The 21,393-nt window shown below is 35.3% G+C and overlaps 1 long non-coding RNA gene and 1 other non-coding gene across 4 annotated transcripts in view; both read left to right on the forward strand.

The window, feature by feature from the left end:
* LOC131512050 (uncharacterized) overlaps positions 1-21,393 on the forward strand; it is a 349,282-nt gene that overhangs the window by 215,104 nt on the left and 112,785 nt on the right. The window lies entirely within an intron of this gene.
* LOC131513243 (U6 spliceosomal RNA) lies at positions 854-960 on the forward strand. The gene has a single exon (XR_009262475.1). It is a non-coding gene; the product is annotated as a U6 spliceosomal RNA (small nuclear RNA).

The following is a 21,393-nucleotide window of genomic DNA, read 5'->3' on the forward strand; positions in this document are numbered from 1 at the left end:
ATTATGATTACAAATATACATTCTGTATATTTGTTAGACAGTGCAAGTTTTTAAAGTTGATAAAATATGATATTTTTGCAAGTATTTTTACTTAGAATTTTAGTCAAGATCTTGCTTGGAATTATGGTCAATGCTCAACAGTGATAGTCTCTGAAGAAATCTATTCTTTGGCTGCCTTTGTCATTGCATTTCACATTTATCATATTTAGAGTCTATTCAGATAGTAGTCATTCATTCCTCACTGTTTCATTCCATCAGAACCATTATTTGCATATGAATTTTTTTCTAAAATAGGAATTTAGGCTTGTGTAAGGATAACACTATGTTTAAAACTAATTAAATAAGATGAAGAACTTGAAATTTTTGGTGACGACCCTATTGAAATGATTGCTAAAGTGCATTTCATTATCGAATCAAAGAATCATGCCCTAGAAGAATAAAGAGACCAGAAAGGAAACTCAATGAATCTAATTTAATTCAATATATTTTTTTTGTTTCCACTGCTAAATTATTTAGGATTTAGAATGTTATTAAATAGCCTTTGGAGTGAACTCTAAGTTTTTCTCCTTTAGGTGGTTCCATAGTTTGTCTGAAAGAAGGTTTTGGAGGGGTTGGTTGAACTGAAAATTATGTTTCTATTTTCAGTGGTTTCCTAATTTAAAATTTTCACCTCTCCAAAAAATATTTTTGACCTGAAGAGCACAAAATTGGGTATTTACCCAAAGGACACAAAAATACTAATTTAAAGGAATACATGCACCCTAATGTTCATAGCAGCATTATGTACAACAGCCAAATTATGGAAACAACCCAAGTGTCCATTGACTGATGAATGGATAAAGAAAATGTAACAGTGCTCATTTTGGCCACACATTTACTAAAATTGGAACAATACAGAGAAGATTAGCATGGCCCCTATGCAAGGATGACATGTAAATTCATCAAGCATTCCATATTTAAAAAAAAGAAGATGTGGCATATATATACATAGTGGAACAACCTGGATGGTGCTAGAGAGTATCATGCTAAACAAAATAATTCAGTTAGAGAATGACAAATACCGTATGATTTCACTCATATGTGGAATTTAAGAAACAAAACAAGTGAACAAAGAGGAAAAAAAAGAGATTGGGAGGTAAACAAGAACCAGACTCTTAACTATAAGAACAAACTGATAGTTACCAGAGAGGAGATGGGTGGGTGGATGGGCTAAATAGGTAATGGGGATTAAGGAGTATAGTTGCTGTGATGAGCTCTGGGTGTTGTATGGAATTGTTGAATCACTATTTGTACACCTGAAACTAATATTACACTCATTGTTAACTGGAATTTAAAAAAAAACCTTAAAAATGGTGATTATAATAAATAAATAGGGGTGCCTGGGTGGCTCATTCGGTTGAGCATCCAACTCTTGACTTTTCAGGTCATGATCCCAGGGTCGTGAGATTGAGCCCCATGTCAGGCTCTGCACTGAGCAGGGAGCCTGCTTGAGATTCTTCTCTCTCTCTCTCTATCCCTCCATCTCTCCCCCCACCCCCGCCCCGGCTTGTGCCCACTCTCTCTCATTGTCTCTCTTTTTCTAAATCAATCAATCAATCAATCAATCAATCAATAAAAATGATCTGTTAAGATTCTTGGTTGTAAGCAACAGAAATTGATTCTACTTCATCGGAATCAGCTAGAATTAAACTTATTTAATAGAATTTAATGGAATTCAACAGAATTAACTAGACTTAAGCTGGTTCAAATCAATTGTTCTTCCTAAGAAAAATTTTTTTCAGAGTTTAAGCAGCAGAAAGAGAGGCGAAGAACCAAGCTTTAAAAGGATAGGAACTAGAGTAACTACAGCAGAAACACATAGTTTTTTGGGGGTCAGGGCATGAATCAACTCCAGTGTTTTCAAATGCATGACTGGTCTAGCACAAAATCACATACCATAAGATTGTAATGGACAGAAGAACAGTTTTCTCAAAGCAAAAGTTAGTTTTCTATTTGATAAAGAAAGGGAATGAATGTTGAGACCAATGGCAATACAAGTGAAGAATTATTTTCCTCACTTCGGGCTCTTGGACTAACTGAATTTAACTTTGCAATCTTTGCAGTCACGTCTTTTGGTTGGAAGCCATGTATATGCTCTAAGTGCTGCCCTAAGGAGATTAGGACTGGAAACCCCATTGCTTTACTAATCCTGTGCAACCTTAATTTTTCCTTCACAAGTGGAGTATTTTTTCTTGCCTTGCTTATCCAAAAAGCAAAGCCTTTAAAGATCGTTACATGTAACACAGGAATAACATGATTACATGTAACATAGAGTATTTGTAAGTCTCTGATAAGGTAATGAATGTAGAGTGACATTTTGTGCATCATAAATCACTGTATACAACTAAGGTACAGTTATTATTTTAATTATGTTTATATTGTTTAGGCTAAAGACAATGTAGAGTAGTAGTAGTAGTTAAGAGTATGAACTCAAGAACTACAGGACTAAATTCAAACTTCAACTATACCACCTTGGGCAAGTGACTTGAATGTTAAGTGGCTCATTTCCCTTGTCTTTAAGTTGAGGATAATAGTAGTGCCTTTTTCAAAGTGATCATTTTTAGAGTTAAATGAATGCATATATGAAAAGCACTTAAACAATGCCTGACACAAAATAAATGATATAAAATTATTTCTATTATTATTGTTGTTGTCTTTCTTGTGAAAGCTAATCTTTGAGTTCTACTTTTAACATTTATTTCAAGATTTATAAATACAACTATGCTACACTGCTATGCCTTATTTAGAAGTTTTCCTGAAATCATATTGTTGGGTGAATTATTTGTACCTCTGTGTCATGTTTTTACATCTGGATTATCTAGTCCTTTGGGGTTAGCTCATGTTGTCCACATTTTATTATTTCCCAAAGGCACTAATAATTCACTCTCACATGAATTAAACCTCTCTTTCATTCTTTTTCATTTACATATTTGTTTCTCTTAATCATCTTGTAGTGTTTATTTTGAAAGAAGGGCATCAAAAGCTATTGGATTATACTGAAAAGATTTTTAGTATCAGTTCCCAGTTCAGTTTCCTTGTACAATGAATAATAGCTAGGGCTATTGGGCCAACATGAAAAGTTACCCCAAACTTGGTTCTGTTAGGACCAGGTTGGCTACTGCTTTTATGTATGAGATTATCAGAATATTTTCAAAAAGTCTGCACCTCAAATTCTCACTTTGAAGACTGTCAATTCTTGGCAAAAATAAACAAAACATACGATCTCTCTCTTTTTCTCTCATTCTCTCTCTCTCTCTCTCTCTCTCTCTCTCTCTCTCCCCACACACACCCCAAAACTAAACAAAAGTGAAAAGGCATAGAACTGAATTTTCATTTATTTCAAAATAATTTCTAAAAAATCTGGCTTGAAGATTTTGCCTTAATAAGGCATATTTATCAAGGTAGAAAGACATGTTATATATTAACATTTTTAGCTTGTTCAATAATTCTTAAATATTTAGACATATGACAAGTTGGCCTCCATTTGTACTCTTCTATTGTGTTAGAATGGTTTAATTCTTTAATGACAGATAACTGAGTTATATTTAATGTAGATATAATTTGCAGGGAACTGATTTCAGAGAGAAATGTCATGCTACATTTGCATGCTGGAGTTTCATAAGTATTAATACGTGTTTCTATTTACAACAATGAATCCATTAATCCAACAAATATTTATTGAGTTGCAACTGTGTCCGGGCACTCATACAGGAACTGCAGGCACAGCAGTGAACAAAAAAGACCAAAAGTCCTTACTTTGCGGGAGCTTATATGTTAATGGAGGAGGAAGATAATAAATGACAGACAGGTAAATATATTATGGGATCACTTAGTAATAAGTGCTATGGAGAAAAATAAAGCAGGGAAAGGGGACTAAATACTGGCAAGGGAGTATTGCTCGTTTATATGATAGCCATGGAAGACCTTCGTGAGATGTCATTTGAGCAGAAGCCTGAAGGAAACGAGGGAGAAACTTTGCAAATATCTGGGCAAAGAGCGTTCCAGGCAGAGACAGTGGTGAGTGCAAAGACCCTGTGATGAGAGTGGGTTAGGCATATTTAAGGAACAAGCTGCTGGAGGGAAATAGACAAGGGATGAGGTCCAAAAGGGGTCATGGACAAGACTCCATGGTCTTGGCAGGTGATTTTATAGACTTTGGCCTTTATTCTGAATGAGATAGGAAGCTACTGATATTTTGAGCAGAGTAGTGACATGATCTGACTCAATTTTAAACAATGTCTCTGGCTAATATTAGATGCATTAAAGAGTGGGAAATCTATAGGCTGAAAAATCTGAATGCTGGAGCTGGGTGGGAATTCAATTAGGGAGGCATTAGAGCAAGGATCATCATTTTAGACGTTACTTAAAGATAAGCAAATCTTACTTAAAGGGCTAACATTTAAGTATTAAAGTGTCAATGAGCCATGCCTCCTTGAATTATTTCATATTACACTAACATCCTTACAAAGAATAATATCTTCCAGGAAAAGAGAAGATACTGGGTTAAAAGGTTTGAAATAAAGATTTTTTTGATGTCCTAAGACATGCTAATAATATACCAAGTCAAATAAATTATCATATTTTCTTTGATTTTTCTGATGGAAGAACAAGCTGTGTATACTCTCTTTAGAGACTAGGTAAGTTCCATCAGGGAAGCCAAAAAATGTTAATGGACACTTTGAAATTGATTTTATAAGAACATTTTCATGAAATAAGAACATATTGAAGTGCAAAATTAAATGCCTGTTTGAGGCACCGGTTCATCTTCTGTGGCCTTTACGATGTCAGTGTCACAATATAAAAAAAAAGGAGATTCAAGTTAAGTCAGTAAAGAGTGAATTGTTGGAAGCTGTAAATACAACCCTTGCTTACTTCATGGGTGAGACTGAAACAATATGAAAGACTTCCAACAAAATCAGAATTGCTTTTTCCTGTTCAACCTCACCCTTATCCTTTCTTTTTAATTTTGAGAATAAATACTACTAGTATTTGGTGTTGAAATATTCATTTACCATATGTCAAAAAAGCCTAGTCTCTTGAACAGATTTCAATTTCTCTAGTGTAATCCTAGAGACTGTGGCTTATTGATTCTGTATGTTACTGTCCATTATGTTTAGCTATTATGATAATGTTTAAGATATTAATGTGCTAATTAAATGGAAGTTCTAATTACTTACTCTTGCATGGTAGATGCTGACCAATCATTCTTCTTGCTTTGAAAATATAGATGCTTTTAGATATATACTCATTCACATCTTTAGTGGCATATTATTTTGTTACTTATTGTGTATCCATGAGCCAGCAAATTAATTTTCGTTGCATTTCTACTGTCCAGCCTCATGCTGGGTGGTTAGGATCAGAGGTCCTTGCTTATAAAGTTATTGCATAACCTGGGAGAACTATTTTTCTGATAGGATTTAAGGTTTTTCTCCTTACTATTTATAATTTAGAAACTCTGTTGAAGAATCAAATTGAATTGACATTAATGAGAGCCTACTTTTTCTCAGAGCAATGCTAGGTGCAGAAGAATTATAAAGACATGATTCCTAATGTCATGGAGGTTACCATGGCTAGAGAGCTCCATAGCACAAACATACTAGAGTCTCAGAGTGGGTGGCCAGACTCTGAATACTGCAGGAGGGTATTCTGTATTATAATACAGAAAGGGTGGCACCATTATGGACTTGGTTTGATAAGGAGTCATGAGGACATGATTCTGGAACTATGGCTTGAGGTATGAGAAGTCTGTGGAATGCAAGAAGTGTATTTCAGAGATTCAATCTGTTGAGAATAAAAAAATATGGCTACCCTTGGATGTAGTAAAAATAGATGAGGTTATATAAGTGCTGTAATGAGTAATAAGTGGCTTGGTATTATTCCTACCACCTTCCAACCTCCCAGCCTAGGGGTGAACTGACTGCTGAATGATATTTTTCATTTTTGGTACCAAATCAAATAGTTTTTTTAGCATCAGGTAATTACTGCTGAAGTTTTCATTCTTATCGTTTGTCACTTTCCTGTGACTTGAAAATATGGAGCACAAGTTGTCCTGACCACTTTTCATTCAATAGCAGCACTCTGTAGAAGCACTTTTTGCCCCAAGCTACTGCCAAGGTATGGAACATACAGTGTGGCTATTATTCCAAGCAACACTTTTCTTGCAGAAACTGGAGAGAAGCCAAAAGAAAAATCAATCACAATTATTCTAAGTGATGGTTCACAATGTTCTCCTTAACTTAATCTGTTAGTTCCCTGAGAGCACTGACAATGCTTCTTCACTTTTGATCTCCTCAGTGCCCAGCACTGTGTGGCAAATAGTAAGATATAAGTGTTTGCTAAATAAATACAGAAATACATAAAGTAAGTTTTGACATCTGTGTCAGGAAATCCAAATACCTGTCCTTTTACTCATGAACTATATCTGATCCTTTCCTCTCATGCAGTTTGAAGTGTAGAAATCTGTTATTAATGTATGAAGTCTTCAATTTTTTTAAGTGTCCTACAAAGTAAAAGCTAAATAAAAGAGGTGTTCACAGGATTGGTTTAAAATCTCAGACTTTTGTCCCACATACCTCTGAAGGTGGCTGGCTGTTCTGTAAACAGATTGATTCTCTCCATGGAAGTTGCTAAAGGTGACAGAACTTTTCCTGAACTTTGGAATACTCTGGAATGTCTTTGGGGAGCGACTTTTAGAATCATGAGGTGAAGAACACCCACCCATAGGGCAAAGAGGGGACTCCACCTCAGTCCTCACTTCTGACAGGCAGTTTTCTTGCTTCAGGTAACTTTCAGGGCTGCTGTTCTCAGGAATTTATCTTTGTTATTTGTAAGATGAGCTGACCACCCAGAGGTTTTGCCTCTTCCTTAAGAAAAATTTCAGTCACTAAAATTATCTGTATACAAGAATGCCAGTTTGTCAGAGTCGGAAAATAATGTATTTTGGTAAATAGAATTCCCTTGTGGGAATTTCTGATGTTTGAGCAAATTGAATACATAAAATATACTTTGAACTTAAACTATATATGGCAAGCAATTCACTCCTCTGAAGACTGAGAAAAAATTTTAGATTCCTGAGTTATATGAGGAAAAAAATTCCATATTTTACTTATATACACAGGAAGAAAGTATAGGAAGTTACATCAAATCTGGAATAATTCTATGATATAACTGTAAAAAAGTTGTTTCAAAAAAATAATTGTCCGTAGCTGTTTACTATTTTTCCTCTAGAAATATGTATGTAACTGCTTAACTTTTGCCCTATTAACTGAATTACATTCCTAGTTGACAGATTATTGAAAAAGCCTGGATTTTAAAAGACTGTGTTTCTATGTCCTTTCATGCTTCTTTCCTTCTACTTCAGAAGCATGATAAGACTTGAGGATATGATAATATATAAATCAATTTATGGAAAGATTATGTCTGAACAGTGAGTAGAATTTAGAATTGAAAGTAACATGAACAAAACCAACTTAGGGTGGCCATGGAGAAAATAAGCGAAAAAACAGTAACTTAGTGTGGCACATTGCTTCAAAGGTGATGCTTGCATTAGATTTCTTGTTGGAGGTTGAGGATAAACTCATTTTCAGCAGACTTTTATAAGTAGTGATCCTTTTCACCTGGGTGAAGGGATTGTCATTCCTGAAATAGGTTGCATTTTTTTCCTGCCTGAAATCCTAGGAGTGTCATTGGTCTTCAAATATATTTTGTATCAGACCCTCTGATAGTTAAACTTTGCTGACCATATCAGTGCTGTAAATTTGAACCTAAGCCTGTGATGGCTAATTCTCCAGGGAGGTGTTTTCCTTTGACCCCTGGAATTTTTCTTTTTTGTGGGCTTACCTATATATTTAAAAGGATGTTTATTAGGTTTTATCCAGGGCATTTACCTTTGCTATTATATTTCTGGAAATGGATATTGATGCTTTTTATTTCATAAATAAATGCCTTAGTGTGCTTTACTCTTTTATATTTGGACCCTATCTTCTTATTTGTAATTTAAGATACTCAGATACTGGAAAAACAAACAAACAAACAAACAACTTTCTGAATGCTACTAAGGATCTCAGTTTTGGAGATGAATTGTTCCTTGTGATCTTCCTAAGTTCACATATCCATTTATATATTTATATTTAACTTTTATGTGCATTTTGGATGGTAGTGCACCTTAATAAATACTTAATATCTTTTGTAGCCATGTGTTACTTTATTCACATTGGGTTGATTGTATGTTTGCTCATAGGCATCACATGCATGCTGATGCTATTACTATATGAACACTGATAAGTTTGGTGGGTAAAAATTTCCAGGCTCCTGCCAAAAAAGTTGCATCTCCAAATCTATGGAGAAGAAAAGTCAGTTGATGCTATTTACCATGGATAATATTAACTGAATGCAAGGAAGTCTCCGAGCAGTAACTCCTCTTTCATTTTGATATGGAATTAACTCACTAAAAGGATATAAATGATGCTGACTTGATGTAGACTGGAAGAGGATAAATTTTCATCCCACAAAATGAACTAAGATTAATATAAACTCACAATAACAGGTAAATAAAAGTCTCTCAGGTTGAAGAGGGATGATGCTGTGATTCATTCATGGATCCAAAAAATTGAGAGCAGAGTGGGTTTTCTTGGCAGACTACAGAAGAAAGGGCACTCTAACAGGTTGACATCATATCTGCTTTTATCAGAGACAAGGATTTCAGTCTGCCATAACATGATTAACATAAACCAGTTCCTCATTTATTTATGATTTTCAAAGATGGATATAGCCAAATATATTAATTCTCTAAATTAAAAAGAGTAATTTTAAACCCTCAAATAACACACATATAAGTGTATGCGCATAGACACAGTGTGTTTAGTTATTTATTTCAAAATAAATAAATAAACATAAAATTTTCCTTGTTTCAAAGTCTCTATTAGGCCCCAGAGAATCTTGAGGTATGTAAGGCCATTTGTATTTAATTGAAATGACTCCTGTTTTTTGAGATTTTTTGTCTGCTTCTTTTTGGAGCAGGAGGTAGGTTTTTGTTCTCCTCTCTCAGTGTCAGCTGCGGTTTCTTGCGTCTGGTGTTGGCGACTCCTTCTAACAGTCCCCTTTGCTTTTAGTTTGCTCTTTCTAGTCACCTGTGACTTGATTCAAACTCGGTTTTCCCAATTAGAATGAGTATTCTGAATCTGAAAACATAAGTGCGAGTGAAGGATCAGGGGTTAATCCAATGACAAAATTACCCAAGTTTTAGTGTATGGGCCTTGTAAAATCTGTTCCGACTGCCCAGAGGACTTTTTAAAATCTGGTTTTATTCCAGACACTAAAGATAGAATCATGTGACCTCCATATAAATGAAGTGTTACTTTCTCTGATGAAAAGAGAATAATGGGTTGATTGACCAACAAGAATGTGTCCCAGATGGAAATCACATTCCTTATTGTAATTTAATAAACTATTATTTTGTGTCATAATGTTCTTCTTTCCTGAAATTATGAAGAATGACTCAACTTGCCAGGCTTATAAAATCAAAGGTTAATCTACAAAACTGAGTGACAGGACTGTACAGTCCAGGCTGAAATTTCCTCTTGTGTTACTCATTATATTAGTATATATGGCATTTGTTTTAGATTAAAAATCAGTATGAGAAGCAAGAGAGAAAAAAAAAGCTCAGAACAACCAAGATGATACTTTTGCTGAATATATATGCTGAATCAGTCGTTGAAAGATGGACATTATAGACCTGGCATCATTCACCCTCACTATTTGTCAGGTAGTTGCTAAATCTTAAAAATATCCTGAGATTTTATGACAGTCCTACTGATATGGGTATACAACAGCTGCAGGCCTGGGTGCTGAAAATATAAACTTCTAAAATGTGAATGTGCGCAGCATGAAGATGTTACGATCTCTGAAGTTCTTCCATGGATAGTTATTTATTATTATCTTTGACATCCATGTTTCACTTTTTAGTTTAAATCCAACTATATTCCATACTTTGAATTCAGTTCTGAGTTTAAGTAATGAAAGATGTGAGTGTTTAGTGCTATGTTTCTCAACTTGGCTACACATTAGAATCATCTAATGAGCTTTTAAAATTCTTAATACCCAGGTCACATCCCAGACCTATTCAATCAGAATATTTGGGAATATGACCCAAGTGGAAATGCTTTCTAAAGTTCCCCATGTGATTTCATCATGTAGCTATGGCTGAGAACCACTGCTTACTAATAAGGCCTAATTGGGTTAGAATCATTAAAGGGCCTGATGCGTGCCATTATAAACACACATCTCCAACTCAGCTGGACCATGCAAGTTTTTGCACAACTTTTAGCAGTCTTATTTAACTCCTCACATGTATCATGAAGGCCTGCATTAAACCTTTCTAAGTCTTCATCATATTATTTCACCCTTAATGTCTTCACTCCTAGCAGATGATCTTAACCCTCTTCTCCCCCTGCCCAAAAAAAGGAAGGAAAGAGGGAAGGAAGGAAGGAAGGAGGGAAGGAAGGAAGGAAGGAAGGAAGGAAGGAAGGAAGGAAGGAAGGAAGGAAGAAAGGAAGGGAGGAAGGAAGGAAGGAAGGAAGGAAGGAAAAAGGAAGGGAATGAAGAAACATAGAGTGAAATTCCTCAATTTCCCTCACTTACCAGTAACCTCTTGATCACTACTTCCTTCTCAATTGCAGGAGCTAGTGCCCTTGATTTCATCCTCTCCTGTCTCCTAGGACTTCGCTCAAGTAAGTCCTCCATTCTCTTGTCTCTATTCTTGCTTCTGTGGGCTGCGTCTCCTTTCTTTGGCTCAGTCTTCCTCTCAGGCTGCCACTCTAATTCTCTCATTCTCTTCTCCAGATGATTTGAATGCCTAATCTATAGTCACTGAATCAATTCCCTCACACGAATTCTAACCTGGCTTCCACTCTCACACTGTCAAAAAGACCCTGCACAGGGTCACCATCCACGGCTTTCAATGGCCAATTCTAATAACCCCTCTTACTCTTCACACTCGTGGCCCCCCTCTCTCTTTGCTGAAACACTTGACCTCTCCATGCTCTTTATATGTTCTGCATTCTTAGCTACCACAACCTCACCTCTTGTTCAACTCCTTTTTCTTTTTTAAAAATACCTTAACCGTTTTTGTTCTATAGGATTCTACCCTTAGCTAATTTCTATTCTCTTTCTGCATGTTTTCTTTGGGTGATTCTGGCCAGTCTCTTGGTATCAGCTAATACATTCATGTTGTTGGCTAATAACCCAACCTCTCTCCTAGTTGCTGGGCTTTTATATTCATCCATAAATGTTGCAAAAATCTCAAAAATCTCTGCCTAGAACCAACCATTCCCACCTCTGTAAACCTAAATCACAAACAAAGCAAAATAAAACAAAATAACACAACAAAGAGATTCTTTGTCTCTGTGTTATTTGTGCCATAATTTCCCCAATCACCTAATCTCTAAACTACTGTATTTCCCTAAAACACATGAAACCCTTTTACACTTCAATAGTCTTTTAAGTTCATCTTTTTTTCCCCCTTCATTCTAATGCCTGAGGTTGGGAACTCTTCTTCTGTACAAATCATCATGATCTTTTTTTACAGTGCCATCAGAGTGATTGTTTTTTTAAAAAAACACAAATTTTATGTTGTTATGTTTCCACTTCAAACTCTTAACGGCTGCCCATTCTTTCTAGGCTCCATTACACTTTGACCATCGCTTGCAAGATCCTCTCTGCCTGGCACAGACCTCTACCCCTCCCACCTTAAGCTCCAGCACACCCTAGCACTACGCAGCGCTGATCCCTCAGTCGATGTTCTCTTATACTGCTTATTATCTTTAGATTGTCCCCCCTCAGAGAATCCTATTTAGTCTTTAAGATTGAGACCAAGTATTGTTTCTTCTGCAAAGTTTTTTCTGAAAGTCGTTTTCCTCTGCCATCTCTGCCTCTTTAATTTGGGTTCCCAGTATAATAAAATTTGTCACATTGTTTTATAATTTAAAAATATTTAAAATAACTGTGTTCTTCTTTTGTGGATTAAAATACCACAGATAATGAAAAACTCCACTTTGATTATCAACCCCAATTCCAACCTTTTTCCGAGAGCTAGAATCATGCATATCACTCTGATATATAAGCTTCTGGAGCCTTTACTACAGTTTGCATGTTCACATAGACAAATATGGAATTAATTTTTAATACCTTTCTTGAAGTCTAATTAATGTCTTATAAACTTCACATATTTAGAGTATATATGATTTGATAAATTTTGATACATTAATTTATCTATGAAACCATACAAATTTCCTACTAGCACTTTGTTAATTGTTCTCTCCCACCATTTCCTATCCCCAAACCCCCAAACAACCACTGTGTTCTTATTTTCTATCATTATGTTCAAATTTCCTAAAATTTCATATAAATGGAATCATACAATGGGTAGTAGCTTTTCCTCTGGCCTCCTTCACTGAACAAAATTAATTTGAGATTCATTCCTGTTTTTGTGTTCATTTTTATTGCACAGTACTCTTCCACTAGATAGCTATACCACGATTTATTTATCCATTTACATATTAATGGACATTTGGATTGTTTTCAACTTTGGCTATTATGAAAAAGCTGCCATAGACATTTGTGTAAAGTCTGTATGGGCTCATGCTTTCATTTCCCCTGGGTAAATACCTACGAATAAAATGGCTGAGTATGTGGGTCATATGGTCATATGAGTCTTTTAAATTTGTTTTATATATAATGTCCAGAGCTTTTAGTGGATGAAATAGGATAAATTCTATCTACTTGATCTTCCTGGAAGTGGCAATTAGGCCCTAAATTGAATTTTTATATCTGTGGTGTCATAGAAAGATACAGGTCATTGTCCCTGTTGGCATAGAGCTCTTAAAACTCTTAACATTTCCTGAATGATAGGAGTGATAGGAGCGTCTTTTGTTCTAATGAGATGACTCTTGGTGAGCACCTAGATAGCTTCAGAATGGGGGCTTGTTGCCAGAAAGACCAAGATTTGAGTAGAAACATGGATATTTCAGCCCCCTGTCCTAACCTTCTGGGGAGAGAAGAGGAACTGAAGATTAAGTTAATAATCCATTATACCTATGTAATGAAACCTCCATAAAAAAACCCTAAGTGATGAAGTTTGGAGAGTTTTTGGGTTAGTGAATACTTTGAGGTACTGAGAGAGTGGTGTACCTGAAGAAGGCATGGAAGCTCTGTGCCCCTCCCCCATACCTCACCCCACGCATCTCTTCCATTTGATTGTTCCTGAGTTGTAACTTTTATAAGTCAGTAAAAGTAAGGTAATTGTTTTCCTGAGTTCTGTGAGTCATTCTAGTGAATTACTGACCCTGAAGTGGAGTCATGAGTACCCCAGAATTTATAGCCAGCTGGGCAGAAATAAGAGTATGCATTCTTATTATCTTATTGTATATAATTATTAAATATTATATATTTTATTATAATTATCTTATTATTAATAAGAGTATTATTTCCTAAAGTGGAAGCAGTCTTGTGGAACTGAGCCCTTAATCTGTGGGGTCTGAGCTAACTCCAGATAGCTAGTGTCAGAACTGAATGGAATTGTTGGACACCAGTTGGTGTCAGACAACAGAGTACTGGTCACTATCAGTAGGAAAACTCCTGTAATATCTCTTTATTTCTTTGGTATTATCCAAATATAGACTGAAATCTCTGGCTCTTGGCTATCATTCCTCTGCTTAGCTTCTCTTGTCCTATGCTTACAACTGGCAAATGCCTTAAGGGAAAAAGTGACTCAAAAAACATCAGTTCACTTTTCTTGAGATTCTCTTCTCTCTCTGATCTTGGCCTCCCACATACCAGTTCTCTTCAGAGCTTTCTGGTTTCAAACAGATGTGGGTTTTTACTGTTTGTTTTATATCGAACTGTATAATTGAAGCATTTGTCTGTTTCAAGCTACTCTAATCAAAGCCAGAAGTGTAAGTCTGAGATTAAAAACATTCTAATAATGTCATCTTGTTTAGATAAAAATATTTGCTACTCTGGTTATTTTTATTCAGTTATTCTACAAATATTTGTTCAGTGTCTCCTATGTATAAGATTCTGCCAGACACCAAAAGTGCAGCAGTTTCTCAGATAGACCCAGTCCTGCCTTTATGGAAATTTAGTTAGGGAACCAAATGTTAAATCATGATATAGATAAATATAGAATAATAAACTGTGATAAATGCTAATAATGATAATGGCTATCTTTGATGGATTTTTTTCCCATAAGCATATATCCACTTAATTGCACAATCTTATAAGTATGGCTTTAGTCACTCCTCTAAACTGCAGTGTATCTTAGCCTCTTTGCTCTGCTTTATTTTCCCCATAATTTCACCTATTTTTCTATCTCCCTATCTCTATCTACCTATCTGCCTGTTTGTCCTATGTATCTATCTATCTATCTATCTATCTATCTATCTATCTATCTATTCATTGTTGGTTATATGTTTCCCACACTAAAATGAGAACTCCTTGAAAGGAAGAGCTTCATCTTTTTTTTTTCACTTATATATCTATAGAGGCTCATGCATGATAGGCACTCAACTTTTAAAATGTTCAGTGAATAGCTTTTTACTGCGTGCTGGCAACTTCACCAAGAATTTTTGTGCACTTAATTTTCATCTACCCTATCATAGTAGGCTGAATGATGGCAACTACAGATACCAGGTTTTAATCCTTGGGACCTGCAAATGTTATCTTAAAAAGAAAAAGGAAGTTTGAAAATGTAATTACATTTAAAATGTTGACATGGGAGGATTATTCTGGATTATCCAAGTGGGCCCTAAATGCAATTATGAGTGTCCTTATAAGAAAGAGACAGAGGGATATAATATTTTTAAGGAATATTTCATCTGTTAAGGGGCTTTTTAAATGGATTTTCAGGTTCTGAACACTTGAGGTTACCATTATATGACTTTAAGATCAGTAAGATATTACTATAGCTTTTATAAAGACTTTGATTTAATCTTTTTTTGTATGTAGACTAAAGATGAATAAAATTGCTATTAATATTAATCATTTTAAATCTTCATAGCTTAGTTAGATAAGCAGAGCGTCATAAAACTTTAAATTTGAAGAAGAGAACATTCCAAGATTAGGTTTGTATCTTACTGTCAAAATATATTTTGAAAGAGTCATCTATAAAGGATATTGAATATCTTGCTCCCAGAATGAAGGATATTAAAAAGTATGATATGAATCTATCACTCAGTCAGATTGTCTTGATTCTGATTGACCAGAAATTGAAACTGGAGTTCCCAAATATTGAAAATAAGTATAGTTTTTATACTACATTTATTTAAAACATATCTTAGTGATCTTCAATAAAACTCTCTTAGAACATCACTGAAATGAATAGTTAAAGAAAAACATTCCCTTACCACACACATGAGTATATTCAATTCTATTCAATTACAAGAATAGTTACGAACATACAAATCAAGTCATTAAACGTTTAATGATAATTACAAAAATACAGGATCCTAAATTTAGAAGACATATTCAACCTTGTGAAAAACAAGGTTGCTTTTATATTTGAATTTAGAAAGTAGCTTTAACATCATAGTAATATTCAAGATGAGCCACTGAACTTTAGAGGAGGAAGTGACCGCAATGATGGTCCAATTACATATCTACTGAGCTTTGAAATCATCTAATCTCCTTTGGAGACATTGAATCTTAGAAGGTTTGAGGGAATTTCCCATGGAGGCATAAATAAGAAGCATATTCAGTCATTCATTTATTCATTCTTCGCACGTTTATTGTGTGTCTAGCGTGTGCCAGGAAGTATGTAAGACATTGGACTACATTATTTAATTTTTTTAACCTTTATTTTTGAGAGACAGAAAGAGACAAAGTGTGAGCAGAGGAAGGGAAGAGATAGAGGAAGACACAGAATCTGAAGCAGGTTCTAAGCTCTGAGCTCTCAGCACAGAGCCCGACATGAGGCTTGAACCCACAAACTGTGAGATCATGAGCTGAGCCGAAGTCAGATGCTTGCACCCCCTGGTGCAAGGCACCCCTTGGACTACACTACTTAAAAAATATTTCAAAGAAATTCATTATCTGATGGCAAAAATGAGGCTAGAACCCAAGATCAGAACTAGGCTTCTTGGTCTTGGCTGCTTTCCAGTACATGTTCACAACTCATTTGTTTGTATCAACAGTTCAGAAGACCTTGGTTCTAGTATGAGAATTCTAACTTTGGACAAATTATTTTCAGGTCTTTAAAACCTATATTTTTAAACTAAAAATAAAGCTTCTTAGACTATCTTTCTAGACTAATAACAACATTATTCCACATTATGAATTCAAATTAAAGTTTAAAGAAGATTTCACTTTCTTCTGTTGGCCATCTGTGTGTCTTCTGTGGAAAAGTGTCTATTCATGTCTTCTGACCCATTTTTTAATTGTATTATTGTTTTTTTGAGTGTTGAGTTTTATAAGCTCTTTATATATTTTGGGTATTAACCCTTTATCAGTATATCATTTGAAAATATCTTCTCCCATTCTGTAGGTTGCCTTTTAGTTTTATTGATTGCTTCCTTCACTGTGCAGAAGCTTTTTATTTTAATGAAGTCCCAATACTTTTTTTTTCTTTCTTTTACTTCCCCTGCCTCAGGAGACATATCTAGTAAGAAGTTGCTGTGACCAATGTCAAAGTGGTTACTGCCTGGGTTCTCCTCTAGGATTTAATGGTTTCCTGTTTCACATTTAGGAATTTTGAATTTATTTTTGTGTATGGTGTAAAAAAGTGGTCTAGTTTGATTCTTTTGCATGTCGTTGTCCAGTTTTCCCAACACCTTTTTTTTTTCAATATATGAAATTTATTGTCATATTGGTTTCCATACAACACCCAGTGCTCATCCCAAAAGGTGCCCTCCTCAATACCCATCACCCACCCTCCCCTCCCTCCCACCCCCTATCAACCCTCAGTTTGTTCTCAGTTTTTAAGAGTCTCTTATGCTTTGGCTGTCTCCCACTCTAACCTCTTTTTTTTCCCCTTCCCCTCCCCCATGGGTTTCTGTTAAGTTTCTCAGGATCCACATAAGAGTGAACACATATGGTATCTGTCTTTCTCTGTATGGCTTATTTCACTTAGCATCACACTCTCCAATTCCATCCATGTTGCTACAAAAGGCCATATTTCATTCTTTCTCATTGCCACGTAGTATTCCATTGTGTATATAAACCACAATTTCTTTATCCATTCATCAGTTGATGGACATTTAGGCTCTTTCCATAATTTGGCTATTGTTGAGAGTGCTGCTATAAACATTGGGGTACAAGTGCCCCTATGCATCAGCACTCCTGTATCCCTTGGATAGATTCCTAGCAGTGCTATTGCTGGGTCATAGGGTAGGTCTATTTTTAATTTTCTGAGGAACCTCCACACTGTCTTCCAGAGCGGCTGCACCAGTTTGCAATCCCACCAACAGTGCAAGAGGGTTCCCGTTTCTCCACATCCTCGCCAGCATCTCTAGTCTCCTGATTTGTTCATTTTAGCCACTGTGACTGGCGTGAGGTGGTATCTGAGTGTGGTTTTGATTTGTATTTCGCTGATGAGGAGCGACGTTGAGCATCTTTTCATGTGCCTGTTGGGCATCTGGATGTCTTCTTTAGAGAAGCATCTATTTGTGTTTTCTGCCCATTTCTTCACTGGATTATTTGTTTTTCGGGTGTGGAGTTTGGTGAGCTCTTTATAGATTTTGGATACTAGCCCTTTGTCTGATATGTCCTTTGCAAATATCTTTTCCCATTCCGTTGGTTGCCTTTTAGTTTTGTTGGTTGTTTCCTTTGCTGTGCAGAAGCTTTTTATCTTCATAAGGTCCCAGTAGTTCATTTTTGCTTTTAATTCCCTTGCCTTTGGGGATAACCAACACCATTTTTTGAAGAGACTCTTTTTTCCATTGGATATTCTTTCCCGCTTTGTAAAAGATTAATTGACCATGTAGTTGTGGCTTCATTTCTGGGTTTTCTGTTTTGTTCTATTGATCTGTGTTTTTGTGTCAAAACCATACTTCTTGTTGACTATAGCTTTTTAATATAGCTTAAAATCTAGAATTGTGATGCCTCCAGCTTTGCTTTTCTTTTTCAAGGTTGCTTTGGCTATTTGGGATCTTTTGTGGCTCCATACAAAGTTCAAACAATTCCATACAAATTGTTTGCTCTAGCTCTGTGAAAAATGCTGGTGGTATTTTGATAGGGTTTGTATTAAATGTATAGATAGCTTTGGGTAGTATAGACATTTTAACAATGTTTGTTCATCCAATACATGAACATGGAATGTTTTTCCATTTCTTTCTGTCATCTTCAATTTCTTTCATCAGTGTTTTATAGTTTTTGGAGTACAGTTCTTTAGTCGAGTTTATTCCTATGTATCTTCTGGGTTTTGGTGCAATTATAAATGGGATTGATTCCTTGATTTCTCTTTCTGCTGATTCATTATTTGTGTATAGAAATACAACAGATTTCTGTATGTTCATTTTGTATCCTATGACTTACTAATCCATGTATCCGTTCTATCAACTTTTTGGTTGAATCTTTCAGGTTTTCTATATAGAGTATCATGTCATCTGCAAATAGCGAAAGTTTTACTTTTTCCTTGCTGATTTGGATGCCTTTTATTTTGTTGTTGTTGTTGTTGTTGTTGTTGTTGTCTGATTTCTGTGGCTAGGACTTCTAATAACATCACCCATCATCAGGGAAATACAAATCAGAACTACAGTTAGATATCACCTCACACTTGTCAGAATGGCTAAAATTAACAACACAAGAAATAACAGGCATTGGCAAGGAAAAAGGGAAACTCTCTTGCATTGTTGGTGGGAATGAGAACTGATGCAGCCACTCTGGAAAACAGTATGGAGATTCCTCAGAAAGTTAAAAATAACATTACCCTCTGATCCAAAAATTGCACTACAAGGAATTTACTCAAATGAACAAAAATACTAATTCAAAAGGATATGTGCACCCTGTAGAATTACCTACAATAGCCAAATTATGAAAAGAACCCAAATGTCCATCAACTGATGAATGGATAAAGAAGATGTAGCATACATATACAGTTGAATATAACTCAACCATAAAAAAGGACAAAATATTGTCATTTGTAATAACATCAATGGAGCTAGAGAGTATTATGCTAAGAAAAATAAATCGATTAGAGAAAGACAAATACCATATGATTCCACTCATATGTGGAATGTAAGAAATGAAACAAAGGAAATGGAGGGAAAAATAGACAGGCAAATCATAAAACATGCTCTCAACTATAGAGAGCAAACTGAGGGTTGCTAGAGGGGAGTGGGGTGGGAGGATGGGGTAAATGGGTGATGGGGATTAAGGAGGGCATTTGTTGTGATGAGCACTGGGTCTCATGTGTAAGAATTGAATCACTAAATTATACACCTGAAACTAATATTACACTGTATGTTAACTAACTGCAATTTAAATAAAAACTTCAAAATGTTTTCACTTTCTTAAAGTGAAAGTTGTAAAACTCAGGATTCCATGGCTGCTCATTGCCAATTTATTTCTATTTGATTAACAACCATATTTCATTTTATTAATCTTACCTAGAATTGTAAATGTATTCAATTTATATTTCAGTTAATCAGTAAATCCAATAAACCAGCCAACCAACAAATATTCACCATGCACAAGCTATTTGACCAAGCAATTTAAAGTCTCGAAATGTGCCTCTGATGTATGCTTCTATCTGGGGGGAAAATGAGGCTTCAAACCTCAGAGGGATACTTCTCATTACCTTGGATCAAATAATCTTTTACCAAAAAGAAAGGGCAGAAAATGCCATCTGCCTTAAGTAAATAACTTTAAAGGAGGTTTAAAATTTTTCAAAAGAGCAAATCTATGAAGTGCTAAGCTCTTCAAAGCTATAAATGCTCATTTGTGTGATGCAATATTAATGAAGTACAAACATTTTCATGTCTGAAATCAGGGCAGATCTCTGAGCAGCTTTGAAGGGGTGCTAATTAAGTATTTATTTTTCAATTAATCTAATTTTATTCAAAACTATAATGTTATGAGCACAATGGCAGTGCTTTGGTTCTAGAACAAGCACAACGCTAAGTAGTTTTTGCCCTGTTGTTTTTTTATTCTCTAGCTACATATCTTTGTGTTATACTTTTACTTTTTCTGGGCCTTAGAGCAGGATGAATTTTCTGACTATAAATTGGAGATAAAGGTAAATACCTTAATGAGAGCAAAATGCCCATTCGCACTGAGAACAAAATACCCACTCAATACACTAAGAGTTCTAAGCCAGTCAAACTCAAGGGATATGTCTTGAATTTGGGATTGCTTGTAGATCATAATGACAGGCATTTATGATAGCATAGGTTATGGTCAACTATACTTTTTAGAAATTGAGCATAATAACTAGAAGTGTGAAGTAAATATAATCTCAGAGATCTGACTATATATGAAATTGAGTAGTCTCATCTCAAGTATCATCTCAGAGCCATTAGATAAAAAAAATCACAAATGCAAATAAAAGAGTTACAAAAAAAAAACAAAATTTGGTCTATATTATTTCAAGTTTTTGAATATCTACTTTTGTAAAGTCACAAGAGTGCTCCCTAACTTCTTTGCTCTATGGTTAAAAAAAAATGAAGAAAAATACCTTTTTTTTACATGATTTACATTGCGTGTATGACAATTTAAAAATACTTTTTCCTGTTGTTTCAGATATCTAAATGGTTCATTTCTAAAATAACAATTCCATCTTTTTTCTTCTAATTATGAAACCTCCTTGAAATTGTGTTAATTCATTGATGCATGGATTAACTGATTCCTCCTTACTTCATTCTTTCAACAAATATTTGCCCAAGTCACTGAAGGGGGTTATTATAGGAACTACTCAAGATTCTGGATCCTGGCTCTCCCTCTACCCTCCATTTATTTCCATAGTCTATCACCATCTAGCTTCTTCCTTGCTGTAAGTCATATTACATATGTTACATATGTTAGCCTCCATATTACATTCTGATAATTCACTTGAGATCCTTCTAAAACACATACATGGCTCAGCACTCTAGGTTCTGCTACCTGTCTCATTCTCTGCCTGGCACTTGGCCTCTCAGATGTTGTGCCACACAAGCACACACACTCTTTTCATCCTCCCAATCCTCGCTTTAGCTTATAGCCTTTGCTCTGTTCCTAACACCCTTTACACTTTCCCTTTCCTGGATCACTTTAACCTGTCCTACACACCCTCAGTAAAGTGCCTCTTCTTTTGGTTGTCCCAGATTTCTTTATTCTCTTTTTTATTGTATTAGATTGAAAGTATCATTTCTACGTTTTTGTCTGTTGTTG

This window comes from Neofelis nebulosa, chromosome 5, assembly GCF_028018385.1.
Source record: "Neofelis nebulosa isolate mNeoNeb1 chromosome 5, mNeoNeb1.pri, whole genome shotgun sequence".
NCBI classification, from domain to species: domain Eukaryota; kingdom Metazoa; phylum Chordata; class Mammalia; order Carnivora; family Felidae; genus Neofelis; species Neofelis nebulosa.